The sequence below is a fragment of the Rousettus aegyptiacus genome, unplaced genomic scaffold, assembly GCF_014176215.1.
Source record: "Rousettus aegyptiacus isolate mRouAeg1 unplaced genomic scaffold, mRouAeg1.p scaffold_m13_p_6, whole genome shotgun sequence".
In the NCBI taxonomy this organism is placed as follows: domain Eukaryota; kingdom Metazoa; phylum Chordata; class Mammalia; order Chiroptera; family Pteropodidae; genus Rousettus; species Rousettus aegyptiacus.
Window position 1 is genome coordinate 35,316,817 of NW_023416309.1, and position 25,402 is coordinate 35,342,218.

The following is a 25,402-nucleotide window of genomic DNA, read 5'->3' on the forward strand; positions in this document are numbered from 1 at the left end:
CTTTCTTTGAAATCACAGCTGTGGGATTACTTCTTTGCATTTTTAATCTACGAGATTTTGAAAAGAATCCTGAGGGTTTATTAGATGTTTGTTTTTCCTTTTGTAATGGCCTGTGATGGTGAATCAACATCTCGTTTAATGAAAACTTGTATTCTTCAGAATGCTAGCTTTTGAGTAAGTTTATCTTCTTTTTGCAGATTTGATTTGTTTTTTTCTTTTTTTTCTTTTTTAAAAATTCTTTTAGCTTTTCTGAGTATGACACTGGTCAGGAATATCCTTAAGTATAACTAATTTTTAAGAGGAAAAACTAAAGAGTTTAATGCGATTCTATTTGATAGCATCCCCGGCTGGAATGAGCTACATGTTTTTTGTTGTTTTTTTGTTGTTGTTGTTTTGTGGTTCACTTTATTTTATTAAGATATTTTCCTTCTATACTGATTTTTTAAATTAAGTTTATTGGGGTAACATTGGTTAATACGATTAGATAATTTTAAGGTGTACATTATACTTTCACATCTGTATATTCTATTGTGTGTCTAGTTTCCTTCAGCTACCATATATTTGATCCTGTTTACCTACTTCACCCTCTTGAGCTACATGGTTTTAGATGCTTCAAATATACTTTGTTAACAATTTTTCAGTGTGAATATCTATCATTTGTGGGAAAGGCAATATAGTTTATCTTTGTGGTTAAGCTATTTATTCACAAATATTAAAAGCCTGTTAGACCTTTGATAAGATAGCTCAAGAAGAGATCATTGGAATAGTAGTTTTCTACTCACCACCAGCTCAATTCCAAATTCTGTCCCTTTTCTTAAAAGAAAAAAAAAAAGTCTGGAGTTAAAAATAACCCAGAATAAAACTTGAAAACTATTTTGTTTCTCTCTATTTGGCTAACTTCATTGCAAAGTACTAAGTTTAAGGAATTCAGGCTATGAAGACTACTCTTGAAATGGGTCACAGTTCTATCCATGAATTTCTATAACCTTTTTCAAGTGCATACGGTGTTTTATGAACATTAGGATTACAGTTTTCAATTAAGTGTTGAAAATTCTATAATTCTAAGAAATAGATGACAACACTAAGAAAATAATGTAAGGAATCCTGTCAGTTTTCTGACACAAGCTCATTTTTCTTGTGTCCAAAGTGGCGTGGAATTGTCAAAGTGAGGAAAGGGGAGCATTCGGCACACCTCATTACAATGAAGGGTGTGTGACGTGTTGGTAGAAGTGATTGCCTGTGGCTGTTGTGGCAAATAGATGCAGGACTCTTGATCCCGCTTACTTATTGAAAGTAAAATGTTTTCGTGAGATGTAGAAGCTCCGATCCTACAACTCTGATTGGGTGGGAAGAGGTCTGTGTAGCCCATTGTCCTTAACTGTTTGTTTGTTTTTTAATTTTAACTTTTTTATTGTTGGACCCTTTTAGTTCATTCAGTCCTCTCCTTTTTATGAGGAAACAGACTGGCAGTAGTCTTTTGTACTTTGTGTTACTTCAACCTAGCATTTTAGACATTGTGTTTTCTTCAGTGGGATAGTTAAGAATAAGGCCGCTTAAAGGCTAAATTTAGATGTGAGAGCAGCCATGATCTTTAGGAAAAGACAATCATCCAAGGGTTAAAACATGCACACTCTTAATTGTGTGGTGTCCATTCTCTTCTAACTATTGAAGAATCTAGCAAGCTATTGTTACAAGAGCTTTAGATGATTTCACTTAAAAAAAAAAAATCATGCTGCGTAGCGTGGAAATGGTAAAAAGCCTAATGTCCTGACTTTATTTGTTGTCATATTAATATGTTTTTAAGGGATATCCTGAGTCCTCTAATATATTTAGAAGACCAAATCAAAATCTAATTTTGTCAATGTATTACCTCATCCTCTTTCTCTTCTTCCTCCTTGCCTGTCATTTTGGAAAGAAGGGAAATTGTCTAGGTAAATGGTTGAGGAACAATTGTCGGGAGTTATCCTTTCCTTCATAAAGTGCTCTTTGATAAAGGTTTTATTTATTAGTTTATTTTTATTTCTATTGAAATGATAATTCATGGGGGTGGCCGAAACAATTCAAAGAGTACGAAAGGTAAAATAAGGAAAGCCTGCCAGGGATTCCAGACACCCAGTTCTCCCCTAGGCAATGTCTGAGAAAATTTGAAAAAGGAGTAAACAGTGCTTTAGAACCCTCACCCCCACCCGCCCCTTATCAAACTTTAGTATGCATAGGCAAGCCCTGCACGGTTGGGTACAACTCAGCTTCCTAGGCTCCACTCCAGAGATTCTGATTATGGAAGACTGGGTTTAGGCCCCCATGTTGACTTGTAGCAGTTTCCCAGACGCCGATGCTGCCATCGGGACCACACTTTGAACTGGTTTAAAGTGAAGGCCTCTTTCTTCTGCATTCATTTTTCACTTTTTCTAATCTAGTTTTCAGAATGGCTTTTGCTGAAATTAATAGCCATGGTAACCCACTGGAAGAAACTGTGGCAGCAAATAAATCCTAAATCTGTAATCAGAATTTGGGTAAAGAGATAGATAGTGATGGGAGAAGGTAATCTGTGTGAATAACTATGGCATGTGATATACACACCCCGAGAGAAGAGCATTGCCTTACAGTTGGTCCAGTGTAAATTCTAACCTTGATTACAATTAGAAATGACTCCATCAGCTAAAGTGAGCAGAGCCTCTATAGAAATTTCTTTTTATAGGCTGTATTTCAAAATGATATACACTAATTACACACACACGCTGGAAAAATGACCCAACACTGCTGCCTTTCACTCCTGCTTCCCCATGAATGTCACTGCTTCTGTAATGTCCTATATATGGCAAGTGACACATGTGGATCTGTTTGACACAAATGAACATGGGTAACACTTAGCATGGGACAGAGTGTTTTCCATGAAACCGGCCCCAGCTGGAAGCAGGTTCTGTTCTCATTGATTTATTGACTCAATAAATGTTTACTGGGGGCCTTTCACACTGCTGGTCCCTGAGATATAGTAATGAGTTGAACAGACATGATCCCTGTCCTTATGAAACTTTGGGTTTAGTAGAGATTCTTAGAAAAGGAGGCTAGTAGCCTGGCATGGGGATGGAGAAGAGAAAGAAAGGGAGGACCATAATGTATGGCACACGTGGGTGCACAAGTGACTGGTTGTATGGATAGCTCCCTCCCAGGTCATGTTCAGTTGAATTAAACAGTTACTAAGTACAAGTCCTAATCTTAGGACTGTAGGGTACACCCAGGAGAGTAAATAATAGTTCTTGCCCTGAAAGAGTTTGCCATTCAAGGGCAGGTGCTACAACTCCAATGGTCCAGCACTATACCAGAGAGTGTCCTTATACATTATGGTCCCCAGTTTCCACAGTGATAGTGTGACGTGGCTGAGATAATAAAATATAAACGCTGTCTCTGGCACCCACTTCCTAAAGGAGTTGTTGCTACAAGAACAAAAAGGTAAAACACCTGCTGCGTTTTATTCAGTATTCATTTTAAACCCTGACATACTTGGCCACAGATGGCAGTTGAATTCAAACAGCTTAGACAGCTAATAGTAGTAATTTCCGTGTTCTCACCTGCCACATGGGTACATACAGAGAAGCAGCAGATGTGTGCGTATGCATGTGTGTTGTGAGGGTTATATGTGCATGCGTGTGTGTGTTTGTGTGTGCATGTGTTGTGAGGGAGAGGGGTTTGCCAGAGGCTCTGTATGTTAGGTGATTTCTCCGTTGGGATCAGACCAGCCTAGGAATCCAGTGGGGAAAGAACTATGGCAGTCACTACAGGCTTAGGCAGGTGAAGAACAGAGGGAAGCCTTGGGGCATTCCAGACTAGTGACTTAATTTTTGCAATAGATGGCAGAGGGAGTTCTCATACTCTGGCACAAATTGGGTAAAGATCATCTGGTGAAAATGATGAGACAAGAAGTAGGAAATCAATAGGATGGAAACCTGTCCCATGAATGTCCCAGGGATAACATGCTAACTCTCCTCTTTTGTTCTAGTACTGCAACTTGGGAACATACAGTAGGAAGATTCTGAGAGCTAATTTGGGCAACTGAGAAAGAGGCTAACGATCAGAACCTTTTGTGGGCAACTGAAAAAGAGACCGAAGACCAGAACCTTTTGTAGTCATTATATGTATAATGGGCTTATATAATGCATTTTAGAAATGCACACAAGCTGTAGTACATAGCACCATAAAACAGGTGGGGTTTGAGGGTCCTAATGAGAGCAGAGGCAGAGTTTCTTAAGAATTGAAGGCCCTCATGAGACAGCTGGCCAAGGGTAAGAAACCAGGGTCATGAAACAGACTGTCAAAGTAGTGGAGAAATCCAAGGAGATTCAGCATAAAAAAGCCATCAGGAAATGCCCAATGAGTGGAAATAGTCAACAGTTAATGAAAATATGGCAGTTGAAGGGGGTTATGTGCCACCTGACAGAGATAATGAGATTGAGCTGGAAACTGGAATAGGACTGACCAAACTACAAAATCAGGCCAATTAGTACTAATGAGGGTGTTTACTAGCTTGTAGATTGACAAAATACTTCCCTGGGATGAATTAGGACAAATGATCATTTCCTGCACTAATGATTTTACAGAAGAAAAGGAAGAGAAGCCCTGAAGAAGGTGCAGGGAGTGTTTGTGTGTAACCATTGTAATTTAATGACCCTAATAAGTTGAACAGTCTGGTGCAAGAAAGGAAAACCAAGATAATGTGTGTGTGTGTGTGTGTGTGTGTGTGTGTGTGTGTGTATGTATGTATATATATATATATATATATATATATATTTACACCAGGAGAACTAAGAAAAATGTAAATAGTAACTATGAAAAAAATTATCAGTAAACCTCAAGAATCTTGCCAACTAATTTGTTTGTTTTGTTTTTCTTTGTTTTTTAGTTCTCGTTTTTTTGCCAACTGATTTTTAAAAAACATTACCAAACATTCTTTTTGGGAAGCACAAAGTATGACAAGATTCAAAAATCCTTTTGAGGAGGTGGGGTTGAGAACTAATTTCCTTTTCCTACCCCACCATCTTTGGCCAAGATGATAAGAATAAATAAACATTTACTAAACACTTACTTTGTCCCAGGATCCTGGCAAAGCCCTCTCTATGTGCTTTACTTCATTTGACTCTCATAGCCCTGGAGGGTGGGATAATAATTGCTATTTACAGAGGCAACTCAAAGCAGATTGCTCAAGGCAAAGATATATTCAATGAGAAAGACTTTGGACAAAATTGAAAGTTGATTCAGTTGGAAAAATAGGGAAACCCACCTAGGAAGCCCACAAAAAGGATTCATAAATAATTTAAGGAGCATTCTATAAGAATCAGATATTAAAAATAAGAATGTCTTTTAAGGTAATTAGAGTGAAGACCCAGCAGAACTTTTACAGATGATCAGAATACACCTATAGACATATGAAAAGGAGCCGGCAGGCACTATAAATTATTTGCCTCAATCTTTTCAGAAAAATATATCAAAATGAATATCCCTCTTAAATCATCTTTAGAAGCAGAGGTACTAGATCCAATCGTAGTAGATGCACAGAATTTTCTAGACCTAGCTGACAAACTGGATGTGGATAAATCACAGGGACAGCTTGTCGTTTATCCAAGAATTCTAAAGGAATTCCAGGGTGAAATTGTGGAGCTGTTGGTTAAAGTAACTGACTTTTAGCTTCAAAGATTCAGCAACCCCCTAAAACCTTTCATTGTCTGGTGATATGGCCCAGCTTCATCTCTCTGCACTATATTATTTGAGCATAAATTATAACATATACATAAAACATGAACCATAATAAATCAAATAAGAAAACATGTTTTAGACAGCAGTGGTTTTGAATTCTCAAACCCTGTCGTGTCATAGTCTTGAAAGTCTTTCTGAACATTTCATTCTTGAAATTGCTGAGAATTAACCCAGCCCCTCACGATCATGTAAAATAAGCTTGTAATTATTCATGTGAACTCAGTAGCAAAAGCACAAAGGAACAAATGGCCAGTGACTCAGTGTTTTGATAAAGTTCATCATACAGTGCTGCTTCACTAAAGGGGGAGAAGATTTCTGCAGCCTCGGAAACAGACGCTCAGTGTCCATTAATTAAATAAAAGATGTGGAGGATTTGAAAACTAATCAGCTTTTGAGCCCCTAGCTGCCCAGTCCAGCTGCCCCGATTTGCCTGGTGGTCTGGCCCTGTTCCCAGCTGGCTCAGGCCTTCTTCCTTTCCTTGTGGTCTTGAATTCATCTAGCCCTGCTTTATTGACTAATCCACATGTCTGTTCTCTACTCTGCAGCAGGTAGTCTTATTCTCTATCATCCATGACCTGCAGTGCATTGCATAGGAATAGAGAGGGGGAGTAGAGGGTTAGCATGGAATTAGTGCTAGGTGAGCAAAGAGACCAGTAAAGGGAGTTGGTCAGGGTCAAAGCAAGCTTGGGAGAAGGTCAGTCAGTCATTTAACAGGTCTTTTTTGAGCACTTATAAAATGCTAGACATTGTACTGAGGATACAAATATGAAAGAGACAGCCATTGTGAGAAAGATACAGGTAAACAGTTACACTAGAGCAAGGTTTAACAGCTTCAACACTGGTGACATTTTGGGTTGGATAATTCTTTGTCATGGGGCTGTCACATGCGTTGCAGGATATTTAGCAGCATCCCTGGCTTCTACCTACTAAATACCAATAGCATCCTCTCACACATACCACTGTGACAACCAGATTGTCTCCAGACATTGTCAGATGTCCCCTGGAGGAAAAATCATCCAGATTAAGAATCACTGCAGTAGGGTATGATAAGTGCTTGAATGGAGAAAGAACAGGCAATTATGGGAGCTCAGGAACCCAGACATGGTGGGAAAGGGAGATTTCCTGGAGTAAGTCATATCTAAGAAGAGATGTTCAGAGTGAGTAACCCTTGGGTGAAACTTTGGAGGAGGAGGGTCAGGAAGGGAAGTGCTCCAAGGTGAGAGAATAGCCATGCCTACAGCCTAGGGGTAGGAAGCCCGGGGCCAGCTGGACAGTTACTTATGGGTGCTGGACACTCCTTTTAATGCACAACCAAGGAGCAGTGTTTCACACCCAGGGTCCACCAGCAGGTTAATGCCTTTTGGATGCTGTGCTTATGCACAAGTAACTGCCACAGGATGAGGAGCAAATTTGGCTTAGAGATACTTACTCTGGTGGTCATAGGTACAAGGGGAAGAAATGGGTATCCAATCATTTTCTTGGTGAATTTCCATAAAAGTAGAATTCTGACTAATTGCCCCCTTTCTGCCTAATGTCTATTTTTGATTAGCCCAATCTAATCAAATTAAAGCAAGATTCAAAAGTTGTTAGTGAAAAACTTTTCTTAGATGGCTACCCCAGGAACTGTTTCTAATTGCTAGTAACTACAGACTTTTAGCAACTGCTTAACAAAAAATATGTTTTAATCATCTTTAAAATACCTCACTCTTCCCTCTGTAACTAACTCTTTTTCTAGCTAGATTAGTTTTTATTTATGCCAATAAAGGCCTTTATGCCACAAGCCAGGTCTACCACAGGACTCACACAAGGATGAATACACTGGGGAAAAGATGCACTCTGTCTTTGCTTTGGTGGTACCCTCTCTACAGCACGCTTCTCCTGTGGGCTCCTGAATCAGCATTGTACCTTGAGGGCCCTTCTGTTTCTTAATAATAACTGATGCTGAGCACTTGCTGTGTCCAACAGCCATAGAGCTGAGAGAGGCACTAGTAAGGGGGTGGGGCGGGAGAGTAATCAAGTCTGGCTCCATACTACCTGTTGTCATGTAGGATGTTTCATATAGTTCTCCCAGAAAACTCTTCTTAGTTCGTAGTATGATCCTCATGTACAGATTTGTAACAGGCCTGATTTCACATAGCTGCCAAAGGGGTACAGGTGGGATTTGAGTCTACCTATGAGATTCTGAGTCCATGTTGGTCTCATTTCCATATTCTGGAGGAAGCACCCAGGCCTGTGGGCTTTGCTGTGGCTTAGCTCCCATGCCATTAGGACTTGGTTAGGGTCTTCTCAGGCTGCAAGGCATATCTGGACTTGATTGACCTCCAGGACTAATAGCGAGACTGTCATCTCCAGCTGTTCCTGGGGGCTTCTTGTGATTCAGATCAGCCTGATTTTGGCCATCGCTTCATTCACAGGTTGCTTCACAAACCAGGACCCCAGTTCTCTTCACTCTCTCAACTGTTCTGCTTCCTGCTCCCAGGGACAGTATGAAATGATGCTTAAGAGTCCAGAATCAGAGCTTAGGAAACCTAGATTCTAGGTACCCTTGCCTTTCCCTACCTGATTAGCCTTCAGTGTGTTTCTTATCTAGCTGACTCATTTGCAAAATGATAAGCCAACCATAAACTGTACCTGGTTGTCTCCACTGATTGCCTTGGATATGGAATAAAATAGTGGTTATAAAGGCAGACAGAAAAGATACGTTACTTAAAACATCAAGAGGTCCTGTGTCAGGAATAAAAGGAACAAATTACCATTGAATTGGCTCATAGTAGGAACTTAATACATATATATTGAACAACAACAACAAAAAATGAATGAAACTCCATCAGGAGGTGAATTCCAGAAAGGAACTTTATATCGGCAAAGCTATTTCCCCTGTCAAGTGAGCAGCTGTAAGCTAAAATAAAGAGGAATCTCTCTAAACACTTAGGCATATAACATCTTAGGCACAAGGCATTATGGCTTCTATAAAAGAAAGTATCATAAAAATTTTAAGTGACAGGATCCTACCAATTACCCAGCCACCCCTTCTGACAGATGATGAAACCAAGAATCAAAGCTATTGGTGGCTACATCAAGTTCACATGTACTCAGGGGTAAAGCTAAGATTATTTGACCTATCAGTTAAGGTCTGTTTAGATTGTATATGTGGAAAAAGGTAAACCCTAGAATATCTTTTATCTGGATTTTCAAATAACCTTTGATAAAGTCCCAACAAAAGATGTAATTATCATCGGATTGGGGAAGACAAAATTAGGATCCATGCTGAAGAGAGCACTTCATGGTTAGGCATACATGGAGGGAAAAGTGAAGTCAGTGATTTTCACAGTATTTGCTCATCCACGAATTTGGTGCAGGTGTGCCGTCATCCCATCAGGCGCTTAACCTCATGCGGACGAGGACATTTGGGAGCCTTAGTAAGAGGATGACTTTTCATGTCATCAAGGAAGCTGAACTCTCTAGGAAAAAAAGCAATTGTAGAACAAAACAGAAGATCGCTATATTTAAAAAAATAAAAATTTCTTATCGTGTAAGTTTTCAAACCAGCACAAAAATACCGAGGATAGTATGAGGAACCTCTTTGTGCCCATCACCTTGCTTCAACCTTTATCAGCATTGACCAATAGTGTTTCATCAACATCCTCCCAGGAGTATTTTTCCTTCCTACTGGAATATTTAAACTCCAGATCTATATAATTTCATCCATAAATACTATTATATAGCTTTTACTAATAAAGACTTTTTTAAAAAAAATCACTGTTTTTTAAACATACTTACACAAATAAATAATAATCCCAAATTATTACTTAATAATAAGCCTATATTCAAATTTTCCTGATTGCAACCAAAATGGCTCTTAAAATTTGGTATTTAGAATCAGGTCCAAATACTCTATTTGATGGCCATGTCACTTGAGTCTTTTCATCTCTAACAGATCCCTCTCCTTTTTTCACATCATTTATTGAAGAACATAAATCGTATACTGGCGATTGTCCTGTAGAACATTCAGTCTTTTTAAAAGCACCTTGAGTTACTATTTGAGATTTACTTCTTGTAAGTACAATGGGCAGAAAATTCTTAGGTGACTCTGGAATCATCTTTCTTGTATTCCTCCTGCCTTAGGAGGCTCCATCATCAGAGCTGATGCTGTTCATGGTTTTGAAGAGCAGGCTGGGTGCCAGGCCAAGCAAGAGCAACAACTATTTCCTTTAGCACTGGTCTGTTGAAAGCACAGTAAGTGCGATGCTGTTCCCGACCATTTTGGAAATGCAGGGAAAGTGAAAATACTTCTGCTTGGCTCTGAGGAATTTATCACTCAGTTGGAAGGAAGATTACATGAAACAAACAGATTAACGCAGGCAGCACATTGTCATGAAGTCAAGTAAAGCTGCACTTGGCTCAGCCTTCAATCTTGACACTTAATGGCTATGTGAGTGTGAGCAAGTCACTTCACCTTTCTAAACCTAACTCTTCCTCTTTAAACTAGGGATAATAAACTCAGCCTACTTCAGGATTATGTGAAAAGCAGGCAGCATGGGCCCTGGAGTAAGACAATAAGGAGTTGGCTGTGAACTCTGTTGCTTCCTAATATTAAGTACTCGAAGTCACTGGGCACTTTACTCTTTGCCAGCCTGTGCTCAGCACTTTATGCACAATGACCTCACGTTAGACTTCTCAGCAACCCAGTTGTACAGATTGCAAAACCGAAGGTTAGAGAAGTAGTTTGTGCACATTTACCTACTTAGTGCACTAGGATTGAACCCAGACAGACTAATACAGAGCTCACACTCTAAACTGCTAGCATATACTACTTGTTTCAAATAGGTTCATCAGGGTTTAGTATGCGTTTTGTAATGAGGGAGATATATTTATTTTGTGGAATTATCATGAAAAATATATTTAGCTGTTAGTAGATGCTGAAAGGTATTTGCTTTCATGGTTATAAAATAATAAATGATTGTACCAGTGGTTGGAAAATTCCATGAAATACTTGTGTGGAGCCATCCATAATCATAATAGGAGTATGGAGAATGAGAACTTAACTTGGATTGAAGCCCTTATGGCAAGGGAAGAGGCAGATGGAACCCCATGGATATTCGACCATCACCAGAGATAAAGGTTTGTTCCAGGAGTGAGGAACAGAAAAGAATGTTAGAAATACCCCGTTTAAACTTCTTAGTTGTCCTGTTAGTACAAGTGAGTATTTAAATGGTTTGGAGAATGCACCCATACACTCCTGGGCCCTTTTAGAAGACTGTAGGAAATTATAGGAAGAGGCAGTGGTTAAGAGCTTGGTGCTCTGGATGAGTGTCAGCACAACCTCTGACCTGTCTGTCTGTGATCTCAGTGAGTTACTGAGCTTTGCATCTCCTTTTCCTCCTGGGTAAAATGAAGATCATGAAGGACTTACGTCTTAGGGTTGTTTGGAGGGTGGGGAGTGTTACATGTGGTAATGTGAGGGAAAAATCCAGAGAAGTTAATTCCCAAAGTGTTTTCATTCCCACCTCCACATCACCCATTCTGCCTCTGTTGGGGTCTAGTCTTCCCCTCTCCTCTCCCCCTGAAGGGCAGCCAGGACTCTGGGTCACCTCGGGTCAAAGGCCAGGCTGCTAAAGCGACAGGATGAGGATGCTCTCAAAGGCTCATTCCTGTTTTGCAGCATCAGAGTGCTGGGTAAGAACAGGTGTGAATCCAGGGGAGGGGTCTTGGATGTGCTCATCCAGGCTCTGTTAATTGCTTTGCTCTCCTTATATGCTTGAGTAAGAAGTCGATTCCCATTTCTTTGGAAAATTTAGAAGGGGGGCCATTTAGTCTAAAATCGTGAAGTCATTTGTCCTTGGGCTTTACCCCTGGGACTCTTCCCTTCTTCCATTGCTCAGGTCCTGGGTTTCTGCAGGTAGCAAATATTTTAAAGGTCACTGACATTTTGGTGTGAATTAATTGTGTCCACTCTGCCTTCATGCTGCACACAAACCTCTAGGTAAGATGGATGCAAACAGGTAATGATCCGTTGCAAGCCTGGTGAGCAATACTCAGCTCAGAGAGAAGGCATACAAGGCACGAGGGGAGCACACGGGAGGCTTCCCTGCCAGGAACTGGAGGCTCAGATAGGCCTCCTCGGGAAAGCGTCTCGAGAAGGAGTGTGACATGGCTAGAGTCACCAGGAAGAGGAACCAGCATTTACAAAAGGCTAGAAGAAAGAGAGAGGAATGAACCCATGATAGATTTGGGACACCTGTGGGAAACTATTTCTACAGAGCTGCCAGACCCCTCAGACCTCTCCATAGAAGGAAATGCAGTCATTTTCTGTCAGAAGCCATGCCTTACATTACCTTGACTTAGTTTATCAAGGAAATGGGACATTTGACAGGCTGAGGGGTAGAAGGAGCACTTCCTAGGAGTCTGGTGGTCTGCTTTCTCTCTCCTGAGTACCTCACCACTGTGTGACCACCACAAAGGCCCGTAGGGGCCTCAGAGTTTTCATGAATGAAATGAGGACTCCATGTATTCCTTTCAGTTCTCCGGTTCCATGGCTCTCTGAAATTATTTTTAAAGCTGAGAAAAAAAAATCAAGTAACTACTGAAAACAGATTTCAGTCCTTATTAGGTTGCAAAATGGGAACAGAAACAGAACCTGGTATTGAGAAGGAATTCAAAGAATCATCTGAGAAGAGACATCTTTGATATTGAATAGATAAAGGCTCCATGGCAATTCAAGTCAGTGTTGAGCTTGAATTACCAAAAAACAAGAGATGAATTATAGGAGAAATTGGAGGAAGAAGAGAAAAACTATGTTCAGAAACTTTTGAAAACAAGTGACCGAGGGCCTCCCCAGGGTGGGGTGAGTTACTTGGTAAATATGGTGGCTAGAGGCAGGCACAGAAATATAGGGTGATGGTAGCAGCAGACATGCATCACAGAGCTTGAGCTCTCAGGAGAGACTGGCTTGTGTTTGCTGAGAGGGAGATGCAGGAGGACCTCATATGGCACAGGGAGGATGTCACCCCCTGCTGTGTGTGCAGGCACTGCAGGGGTCTGGCCTGAGAGGCCAGAAATCTCTTTGCAGAAGTGAGTTCCAGAGGGGTAGGGCATCTGACGTGTGGGCATGCAAGTGCATGTGTGTGGTAGGACATATTTGTGTGGACCACATATATGGAGTTGTCTGGGGTCCTCTGAGACAGTGGGTTTGAATCCCTTAGAAACTGAATGAGTGTGGCCACAGCTGAACAGTTGTCTGCTCTGCCTGCCAGGTAGAAGTCACATTCTGACAAAGAATCCAAGAAAGGAGAAGAGAATGGGTTTTTCTCTCCAGCAGCATTTTAATATCAGCCAGACAAATATCAGTCAAGCAACTGCATCATCTTCCTCACCATCACCTTCGTCTTCACAACAACAGCAACAATAAGCAGCATCTGTTAAGTGCCAAACATCAGACTGGTCAATTTTAGACATAATCTCTAAATCTGACAACCCATCGAGTGGGCATTATTTCTGTTATCTCCATTTTACCCATTTTCCCTCCAATGAGGAAATGGAGTCTCAAAGAGGTTGAGTTGCAAAAATAAGAATTCAGACCCAATTTCACCTTCTTTTCTTTCATGAAACACAATATGAATTGTTTACCAGTCCCAAGCAGTTGTACCAATTTGCCACACTCCCAGGAATGCAAATAAATTAAACAAACAAACAAACAAATAAATAATAAGCAACATTTAAAATTTTTTATCTTAATAATTGTAAAAACGATGTCTTTGTATTTCTTTGGTAACTAGTGAAGAGAACAGTGTATATACTGCTTGTCCTCCTGGGTGAGTTGTCTTCCTGTTTTTTGGCCATTGCTAACCCTCTCAGATCACAAATGGGGACAGTACAGTCTTGGGAATTAGAGTGACCTGTCCACGGTCACACAGCTAATATTAGATGGGCCAGGGCCAGAACTCCCCCTGCCAGTTCTCCTTACTGACTCCTTTACTCCTCGCCCTGGGCTCAGCTCCCAGCACCACCAACCCTGACTTCATCCTACCACTTGAAGCCTTACTCATTCCAGGGAAAAGAACAGGACAGGCAGCCCTTGACCGAAGCATCCCGACATGAAATCTTTCCTTCAAAAAGTCCTGGAGTCTCTTCTGATGAATAATAGGCAACCACTCAGATACACATTAAAATAGCTGATTTGTTCTGAAATTTAAAGGAGGAGGAGGAAGAGTAGGAGGAGGGGGAGAAAAATAACAGTGGAGGAGGCAGATGGCATGTTTTAAAAGAATTCTCATTGGGAGTTTTAAAAGCTAATATAAAAACCAGCAAATAAACTGCCCATCACAACCCAAAGATGAATATACCTAAGATCTCAGTGGGGCACTTGGGGACAAGAACAGCTATTATTTAATGAGCACTGACTGTCAGGTATCATGTTAAGTGCTTCTTGAGTGTTCCCATTTATTCCTCACAACCAGTTGGTAAGATAGATACTGTTGTTGTCATTATCACCATTTTACAGATAGATGAACTGAGGCTTATAGACATTTGAACACAGGGCCTGAATCCAGTGTTTATACTCTTAATCGCTTATGCTGCCAGATACACCAAGGTCATGTGTCAGCTAGCAGAGTGGCAGCAGCCTGTAGGGGGCAATTGTTAAGAAAACAAATCATACCAGCCACTTAGGATAATAAGTCTGCGTCTAGAAAAGAGCACCCAAGAGACCACTTGTCAAGACCGTTTTTCAGTTCCTGTAACTGAGGCTCAAGAAATTAGGTAATCTGTTCTAGATCACAAGCCTAAGTGTTGAAGCTAAAATGGTCCAGACTCAAGCACTGAAGCATCATGTCTCTGCCTGGACTATTACCATTACCCCTACCATGTATATATGTGTACACACACACACACACACATACACACACACACACACACACACACACACACACACACACACCCCTCAATCACTTACATGCCAGAATAACTAAGAATAAAATGGGTTCAAATAACTCAAGCAGTTGGTTTAAATTACAGTCTCTGAGGCTGGTGGGCACCATGCCAGGGCATTCTAATTTCATATCTGCCAACAAACTCATATCTCCTTTTTAAAGAGAAGAGTCATTTTGATTTCAGCAATTTAGGCACGAGATTTTTCGGTGCAAATTTCTCCTAGCCCTTTCGAAGTGAAAATGAAGAACAGCTGATCCTTGTCTTGTCTAACATCTGGTTTTCCGTGGTACTTTTATGAGTGAATAGGATGAGCAAAGAGGAAGTATCCTTAAAGAGAATCAATGTCGACTACTTTCAGCTGCCTTGTGTTGCCTCTAGCAACTAAAATTTATTTTATAAACACATATAGTGTGCTTACTGTACAGCAGATGCTGTTCAAAGCAATGTAGAAATAGTAACATCCTCATCACAACCCTGTGAGTGGAAACTGAGCCACAAAGGAGCTAAGTAACTTGACCTGAATTCCTATAGCTGGTCAGTGGCAGAGCTGGGATCAGCCCTCAGGGAGCCTGGCTTCGGTGCTTGTTACTCGTGGGTACCAGAAAGTTGTAATTTCTTCTAACATAGAGTTGATTATCTTCTTGTAGGGTTTTTCTCACACACAAGGGTAAGCGTGATGTTCACACATTCTAAGACCCAGGTGGGAAAAATAACCAAACTTCAACAAACAGTGGGAAATGAATCAGAGTCTTTATTTTGGTGATTTATTTTGTGAGAGTGACTTGCTGAATGAATGAACAAATGAAAGGTGAGCCTTCTGTGGCTTTTCTTTGCCATTTTTATATTCCATAATTTATTTCTTTTGATACTCTAAGCCATTTAATTTAGATATCCACAAATTCAGATGTTATAATTTATAATTAGCCTTCAGCTCCTGTCTACATCTGGTACAGTAGACTTGACTGCATTTCACCCGTTGTTCGTTTAACCTCTTACTCTAAAAATAAGAGCCAGATGAATGCTCATATTCTTTATGGAACAGATGATGGTTATACTGGATGAGTGTGGTTTATGCTTTAGAACAGCTGCATGTGTGGAAGGAAATTATTTGGGTAACCCACTTTCAGACCTTGACACATGCCTTTGGCTTCAAATTCAATATGTACTTTCTCAAAAAAGCCATCAATGTAAACAGTCTTCTTTTACATTATCCTGCACATCTGAATCCTGTGTTTTACTGGTTTCTCTTTCATCTGGTATACAATGTTGATACAGGAGAGGAAGTCCTGTTCATTTGCCTCTTTGTGACATGAAAACTGTAGAATTTTAGAGCCAACAAGGGCCCCGGAGATCATCAAGGGCAAAGCAGAGCTGGGATTCAAACTCAGGTAGTGTGGCTTTAAAACCCATGAATATCCCCACTGTATTATAGCAGCTCTCCTATTTAATTTATTCTTAATTACGAATTTTAACAATCTAGAAGTACCTAAAGTAAAAAACAATTCTCTGCCTCTTCAAAAAAAATTGAGATAAGCATGTGTAACCATCCAGATGGCTTTCTTATGTTTATGTGAATATTTACGTAATTTTAAAACTAAAAATTGGCTCATATCATACATATTACAACTTGCTTTTTTCAATTACCTTTTAAAAAGCGTTTTCATGTTAGTATACATGTCACTACCCCATTAATGTTCACTGTTGCCTAGTATTTCATTGTATGGTCATGCTATAATTTATTTAATCAGGCCTTATTGGTGAACACTTAGGTTACTCCCAATATTGTTCCCTTAGGAACAGTGTTGGAATAAACATCATTATGCATCTATCTGTGCAATGTTAATATTTCTACAGGTTTAGATTGCTAAAAATGGGATTGCTGAATTTGAGGGTAAACACATTTAAAACTGTAATGGATATTGATAAATAGTCCTCTCAAAAAGTTGTGCCAGTTTATCGTCCTGCCAATAGTGTCTTGGAATTTCCCATGATTTTCTTTTCCATACAAGTTCAGGAAGAGAACACTAGCTCCCTTCCTAATAGTCTGAGTCCTCTACGAGAACTCATGTTCTCATGTTCTCTATCATGCCTCTCTTTATGCAGAGGGAACTTATTTCTTCTTCCCACATTGCTTGGCTATATCAGATTCTCCCCCACTAACTCATGCTTCTATCTCTTCTCTCTTTCTCTCTCTCCTTGTCTCTCTCTCTCTCTCTCTCTCTCTCTCTCTCTCTCTCTCTCTCTCTCTCTCTCTCTCCATGTCTCTATCTCTCTCTTCTCCCTTGGTTATGCAAAAACATAATAGAAACCTTCATCAGGACAAGGTTTTCTTTGCTACAGTTTTCCTATCAGGGGAACATAGAAGCAGTTTAGACCAGAGTGAACTCTGTTCCTGGCTGTGATAACGCTTTACATGGTGCTGGTTGGGGTTGGTGCTTGTAGTCTTGCAGTGTTAGCGTTTGGCTGTTTTGCTAAAAATTACCCTATCATCTTGCCCCTCTTTTGGGATCACAGCAGTGAGAATGGAACAGAGGGTTACAGTGGAAGCCTAAATGAGAGAAGAACCTGTTTCATGCTGAAGGAGACAGAAAAGGAAGATAAAGGCATAATGTTTGCGGAACCCCTCCTTTACGCCACCTCCCTTGCTTGGTGCTTTTCTACATTATTGTATTTAATCCTCCAGTGAGAGCAGATTAAACAGATTAGGAATGTTCTATCTGGAAAGGGGAGGAGGTTGTGAACAAAGTTTCTAAAGTCGTGAATGGTTCTAGGGTAACTACTAGAAAGAGGAGAAGATACCTCTTGAAGTTAGAGCAGAGCAAATCTAGGACAAAAGAAAGGAAGTAAGTGATATTTCTGAATGTGGCTAGTGAATAGTGTACTTCATAGCCAATAGTGTGGTGGAAATGGAAAACTTACAGATTTTTTTGTTTAAGTTTTAGAAAACAGTGATCAATTGCTATTAGAGTTCTAAGGAGAGTCAGAATGCTTGGAGTCCTTAGCCATTCATGTTTATGTCAAGGGGTACATGATGCTTACAGTCCTAGGGTTCATGAAAGTATTTAGGGTGGGGTGGGTAGAAAGAGAGCATTCTAGGCTTTCTTCTTCTCTCTTTAAACCAGAATCTCTCGGGTTTTTATCTTTTGTAAATTCTGGGCTTCCACATGAGATTTCTCTTGAAAATACTTTTTTGTTGTTAAAAAAAAAAAAAGTCCATAATCCATTGCATTAGTTGTTTGATTTCACTGCTAGAGATGAGCCCTGTGCTAAATGGACTGCAGGTCTAACCCAGTGGCAGATTTTCCCCACCAACCAAGGCTCCACCATTGTTAGTCTCACTTTTGTAGTACAAACTAGAGCCCACTGGCCTTCTAGTCCATTTCTGACCCCGGTCATGGGGGAAGGACAGTAAAGAGAGGGCAACTGTAGCAGCAAGAACTATTTATTCCCTGTTACGGGGAAAACAATCCCAGTCCATTTGTAAGACTTCCTGGCTACCTCGCTGGGCTTCAGGCAAGGTGTAAGTAAGCTCACCCTGACCAGAGCCTCTGCCTCTACCTGGCTCACAGATTCACACCTCCTCTGTGCTGTCACTGAGCTCCTTATTTTACTCCTACTTTTCCCCTGGACTCTGAGTTAGAAGACAGGGTTAAAGTCTCTGCTTGGCCATATTGCAGCTGTAAGATTTTATATTACACTGAACCTCTCTCTAAGCCTCAATCTGGTCTCTGTTTCTGTAATAATTCCCATCCACTGGTTATGAGGATGGACTGAGATAATGCACGTAAAACACTCTGAGTCCCTGCAGCATGGTGAACACCAAGTAAATGGTGGCATCTGTTCGTAGTTTCTGCTGATATTATGTCAGTGTTATGCCTCCCAACATTATTGCTAATATCCTGGTTTCCCAGACCTGTGACTTGGGAGGGAATTTTGATTCCTGCTTCTGAACCACTAACTCCCCACCCAGACATCTGCCTGCTTCTTTCCAGTCCCACAGCTTACCTGACGAATGCTGACTTTTCTGCCCTTGATTGGACCTAGTTTGAGATCATAAAAGACAGTACGCAATACACAGGAACACACAACAACAACCCTCTTTGTTCTGTTCTTGCATTTAGAGAAGTATGTGTGTCTTCAAAAGCACTTCACATATCTGTTTCATATTTTATAGCCTTCCTTTTTGAAACTGAACCCTTCAAGTATCATTGACTTGTACTAAGCCAGGAGCTTGCTAGTGGCATAGACAAGTAGAAACCCAGGTCCTCTGATTCCCAATTTCTTATGATTCCTACCATCACTGAGTTTACACATCAAGAAACATTGTTTTGCTTTGATTTATATATACTCATAGGTTTCCCTTTGAATCTGGGAGCAAGAAAAAAGTGAAAGGTTAATTTCTACTTCTCTATAGCCATACAGTAATCAGATACTAAAACTTAGGAAAAAGGTTTGGTGTTAATGAAAATTTTTTTTTTTACTTTTGACATATTCTTGTTTCAAAATATCCTGAAATTATGCCAACAAACACTGTTAACATGATTTGTCAAAATTTTTGCATTCCCAAGATCTAAGTAAATACTGAGTTAAAGGAAAATACAACCAAAAAAGTAATAAAAATAAAATAGCTAAATCGCTTTAATGAACAGAAAATGGCATTATGCTTATAAGACAGACATTCTAAATAAAATCGTTTGCCTCTGTAACCAGCAAATCCTGCCGTCTTAAGGGCATATTAGTTAATGTCTGCCTGTGCCAAAAATCACAAGACATTTTCATTCTTGTTCTCATGATCCAGTGCACTGCTCTATTCAGAAAGTTCTGAGATGAATTTTTTTCTGGCTTCTTTGATGTTCCCCAAATGGAGGCACTTTAAGTTTCAGGTTTAGCATGTTTTTAGACCACAACAGAGCTGGGGTCCAGGAGAGCATTTCACATGGATTTTGATGTTAGAATCCTTTGGCAAATCCTATTTGCCTTTTCAATATTATGTCAGGAGTATAGACCCTTCTCTGAGATTCATCCAGGAAATAACCACCCTTGCAGAAAAAGTTTTATGCACAAATATATATTCACAACAGCTTTTATAATAGTGAAAACCTAGAAACAACTTAAATTTACAACAGTAAAAGTAGAGTTAATTACACTGTGGTTTGATCATAGAGAAAAATAACAGTGAAAGTAATGCCTTTTGGTAAAATAGAGAAGAGATGATCATGTTATGTAAAAACGCAGAATATAAAATGTATAAAGTACAATCACAACTATATAAAATATACAATGATAGTAGTATTATTTGCTTTTCTTTATTTTCTAGTTTTTCTATTATGTAAACGAATTTTGATAATTAGAGGAAGAACTTTTTTTTATTGAAAGCAAACATTATCCTTCTCTTGGTAATTTTCAGTTTGATTTAGTTTGTAGTGCTGCAGAAGATTTCTTTGATTTCTGCAGAACAGTGTTTCTCAACCTCAGCCAATTTGGGGTCGGATAATCTTTCATTATAGGAGCTGCTTAGTGCGTTGCGGGACATTTAACAGCATCATTGGCCTCTACTCACTAGATGTCAATAACATGTCCAAGATTGTGACAAGCGTAAATGTCTCCACACATTCCCCTGGAAGACAAGCTCACCTCTGGTTGAGAACCATTGTTCTAGAATCATGTACTAATACTTTCCCAAAGGCTCACTGCCCTATGCAGTGCATGAAAGACAGGAGAGATGGGGAGGAGAGAAAGAGAATGTCCAGAGATAGATTGGGAGTGTTTGGGTAAGAGGTTTGTTCCTGGAGCTTATAAGGTCTTAGGTCAGTATAGCAAAGAAGAAGGGACAGAGAAAGGGAGGAGGCCTGGAGACCCTTCCAAGATTAAGCAGGTGCTGGGCAGAGCCAGGAAGGTCAAGTCGGTGTTCACAGCACATAGTTTTCACTAAGAAGTCATAGTGGCCAGCATTCCCACAGGTCAGCTGGCTCAGAGTGACTCACCAAGAGGTAGCGTGGCTGTTCAGTTATGCACAGAAATAGGGAAATCTAGGAATTCATTCATTCATGAAACACTTGTTTTCTAGAGAGTTATTTGGCATGGGAAAAGTGTAGCAATAGGTAGCAGAATTTCTTGCAGCTACAGGGTGGGATTCAAGGAGAGGACCTCAACATCTTGCAGGCAGTGGTGGGTTAAGGAAGTAGTCTGGCAAGTAGCCAGGCTCAGAAGAACTGAGATGTGAGCAGGTTTGGTCGTAGAAAGGAGGCAGAAGCACAACTTCTCAGCCTGAGATGGAAATGAAAGCAGAAATGCAGTTGACTAGACACTGTGGAGCCCACATGAAAGAGCTAATGGTTCTTAAAATCCTCATGGTTCGGAATAAATTGTCCTCAGAACCTGGGGCAGCACAGAGCTTGCAGGTAGAAGGAACAGAGCCTCCGATGAAGAGGTGGAGAAATGGACAGGAGCCCGGAGGGTACTGCCCAGTCAGAAGTGAGAGTGTGCAGGGTCTTGGGCTTGCACGAAGACGTTTATACTTGTCCTGAAAGGGGACAAAGAAACAGAACCAGTTTTCTTTTGGGAAAGATCACTAAAAGTGGATCAAAGAACGTGCACATTTTGAATTTTGATGGGTAGTGCTAAATTACCTTTCAAAATGACAAGATAATGATCAATGGGTAAATTATAATTTGGACATTTTATGGTGCTTGAATAGTAAATTTAGTATTTTAAATGTTTATAGAGGTTTATAGCTGTTGCAGCTTTGCTTCCATGACCTGTTGTTCATAACTCTGATTTATATGACGTCTAGTCAGGAGCACAATCTCTAATCTTAAAATTTTTTTTATGGGAAAATGTAACTTATTTTATGACAATCTACTTTATGATGTGCTTTCCAGAAACAATGCATGGTAAAAAGTGAATAGTACTATAAAGTTAGTGTTTGTTTTATCTGTGAATTTTCAAGCTTTTGTCTTTTTTAATGGCTAATTTATTTTCCATCCTCTCTAGAGATGTGTATTAATAAAGCTCGAAATGTTTTTTAAAAGCATGTAAAGCACAAAGAAGATGAATAAGTGCATTCGAAAATGGTGGTTCAGACTGAGTATTGTATGTATCTTTTATTTCATGAAATAAATGTGTTCAGTTAGGTTGTGTGATATGAAATTTTAATGTTATTGCTCAGAAACAGTTAAATCAGAGCGATTACAGATGGTCCAGTGTAATACTAATGTTGGCTATAAAGAAAATTTTTGTGAAATGAATATTCTGTTTTTTATTGCTTTCTTTAAAATTCAGAGATTCATTTCCCTGAAGACAGAGTTGAAAACTTTGGCTGCGTATCACTCTGGGCATGGCTGGAATTCAACAAATCATTTTTGCTTAGAATGGTTGTTTTCATTGGAACAAGAGTTCCCAACCTCGGCTGTTCATAGAATTACATTTAAAATTGGGGAACATTTGAAAGCTATTGATGGCCCCCGCCCCATCAAAAGCAGAACTTTGGGGATGGGTTGGGGAGGAATAGGGCTCATAGCTCAGTATTTTTTGTTCCCCAGATAATGGTAAAGAACAGCCAAGTTTGAGAACCACTGCACTAGAACTTCAATTTGAGGAGTCAGAACAAAGCTTGTCTATGCCTTATGGGAAGCAAAAACAAATGAACAAACAAACAAAACCCTCTGCTTATAGTCTGTTTCCTGATCCTGCTTTGGATCAACAAAATCTCAAGATGAAGTGTGAAAAAAAAATGTTTAACTTGATTGAACCCATGTTTTGGTTTCCATTCAGCTTTTTGTTTTCACTCAACAGAATATTTAAGGTGCCTACTATGTGCTTGGTCCTATGGCTAAATATTTTGGGGAAAATAGATTAGTGATGAGTGAAAGAAGAGTTTGACTTCTTTAAAAAGCCAGAGGATTGTATGAAATGGTACAGAATAGGAAGATCTACAGAAATAGAAAGTAGATTAGTGGTTGCCTAGGCCTGGGGAGGTTGAGGGGAAATGGAGAGTGACTGCTAATGGGTACAGGACTTCTTTGGGGGATAATTAAAATGATCGGAAATTGACTGTGGTGACTACTGCACAATTCTGTGACTATACCAGAAACCATTGACTGTACACTTCAAATGAGTAAATGGTATGGCTTGTGAATTATATCTTAATAAAGCTGCTATTTTAAAAAAAAGCCACAGGTATCTTCCCTGGGGGGCCTAAACAAGCGAATTAAAAACAGCAGAAAAGAAAGTCAGTGCTTCTTTCGAAATTGGCAGAAATTCAAATGGGGGTAATAACTGAGTGCATTTACTTATCACCTATATTCCACATAGCACCTGAGTGTTCAGAGGGGAAAATGGAAGCCATGCAGATATCCGGGGATATCCAATGAGTGAAAGACAAGAACTTTCACAGAATTCACTGTGTCCCAGGCACTGCTCTAGGTGCTTTACATGTGTTAATTTTTTAATCATCACACAGTCGTCAGCATTCCACCGCAGTGAAATTGAGGCACGGAGAAGGTAACTGTTCCAAAGTCGTACAACTAAGTAGTGACGTTAAGACTGCCTTAAAGAGTGGATAGGATTCTGATAGGAAAGTGATGGTAAAGGCATTCGAGGTGACCAAGTAACAGTAGGGCAGGAAGGTTTGGGTGTGCCGAGGGAATGGATTCTAAGCAAGAGTTTTTGTCAGGAGTGGTGGGCTCATTTAGGGTAATAATTGAGGATGAGACCAGAAGGATGGACAGGAGAGGTTATTGAGGAAGTCTCAGTTACTATGCTATGCATCAAAATGCAGCGGGGTGGGCAGCACATGGGGTCTTCTCAATGCACAGGTACACATGTGTCTGAATGAGTGTCTCTCTGGGTCTATTTAAAACCAGCTATGAATTTATTGTCTGGAGCACACTCTGTTCCCTGCATCTCACCTGGTATGTGGTGGACACACCATGGGACCTGCCACCCAACTTGGCCCCATAACTTGGTCACTGGGAAACAGCCATCAAAAGAAAAGTCCCATGACCTGAGAGAACTGAAAGTCTCCATGGGACCTGCCTTAGAACCATAAATTATTTGTCATGATAGCGAAGTCCCAGTCCTGGGGAGCTCCCAAGCCCAGGATGGTCAGAACATTTGGTGTCAAGCCTCCTGGACTGAAAGGTGAACTCTCCAAAGGAAAAGGAAAAGCCAGTTCTTGCTTGACCCCCCAAAGTAGGAGCAACTTGAGTTTCTTAGCCTTTCTCTCCCTTCCTATTGAGACAGACTAGGACTGATGGTAATGTAGATTAAAGGGGCAGAAGAGAGAGGGACATCCAGACCCTCAGGCTGGCAGTCTGATCTCTAACCCAAATCTGCAATGCAGTGCCTGCTACTTTTCATTCCCATGGACACGTTCCTCTTCACCTTCCTAGCCCAGCTTTGTCCATCTCAGGACTTAGTTCATTCTTGAAAGTTTTTCTGTGATCTCTCCCTATTCCAACTTCCTGTCATGCTTGGATTTTTATACCAAGCCTTGTAGCACCTCACTTGTAGTAGCTTTGTTTAGTGTTAGAATCTCCATATTATCTCAGATAACCAAGAGTTCACATCTGTTCTTTCCTTATTTCTTCATTCCCAGACCTCACAATAGATTAATTCTATTACACCTAATTTTGTGCCCTTGTGTGCTTCTAGGCATCTGGTAAAGTCAGCCTGTTTCCAGTTGCCTGACCCTCTTCTTCTTGCTCCTTATCGCCTTTCTCATGCTATTAGTTAACTTTTTCTATTACTTGCCTTGCCTTTCCAACCACCCCTGATCACATAAGAGACACTTGATGAAGCCTGGGTAAGTCATTGATTAATTGGTAAGTACTTCTTAGGGTAAAGTGATAAGTGTCCTGATGTCCAAAACCAGGGCAAACAGTGGGTGTCTCTGGAGCACACTCATCTCAGACACATTATCCTCGCTTCTCTTCATCCTTCCCCTGCCTACCTCTTTCCATCCCCAGCTTCAGAATTTTATCTTTTTGTGATTCTCCCCTTGCCAAATTCCTCTCATACCCCTACACACCCCACTTCCTTTACTGCTCACAACATGGATCTCATTTATCCTCTTTTTTGCTGTATAAATAGCATTTGACTTTTCTTATTTTCTATGCCTTGCGAACATAACAATATGATTTTTTTAAACTTTTGTGTGTGTGGCCTCAGATTGATTTTGCAAGAGGGTAAAGGATTCATGGCTTTGATAGGAGAAGGTTGCCAAGTCTGTCTTAAGAATTCTTAGTAATGCATACAGGGCAAAACATGGAAGAGCCGATGATGAAAGATGTTGGAGGGGACCGATGGAAACCAGAATTAGCTCAGCCTTGGACAGCTACACCCTCCTTTCTAACACAGAATGTGTAGTCCCTCTTAAAGAGGTTGCCTTTGCTTCTCCATGGTGGCAAGGTGAAGAATTGATAAAGAGCAATTTGAAGGGAGGACATCAAGAGAAAAGAAAGAGAGCCTCTGATATCATTCCTGCACCCCAGCATCCATCTCCGTCCCCAATGTCACTGCCTCCTATTTTGTAGCACATCAGGGTCACTACTGGATCACAAATAACCAGGAGTTAAGAAGGTCATCTGTGGTCTGTCTGTTCATCAATATGGCCCCATGCTGGGTTCCTATATGTGCTCCCATAAAGAGCATAACAAATAGAGTTCCCGTCCCCTCTCCTTCATGTGCAGTTGGGGTTCTTATAGTGAGGGCACAGGATTTGAGA

At 40.3% G+C, this 25,402-nt stretch overlaps 1 protein-coding gene across 4 annotated transcripts in view; it reads left to right on the plus strand.

Annotated features, from left to right (window-relative positions):
- Positions 1–25,402, plus strand: part of PLCE1 (phospholipase C epsilon 1) — a 284,212-nt gene that overhangs the window by 88,961 nt on the left and 169,849 nt on the right. The gene's annotated exons all lie outside the window — the stretch shown is intronic.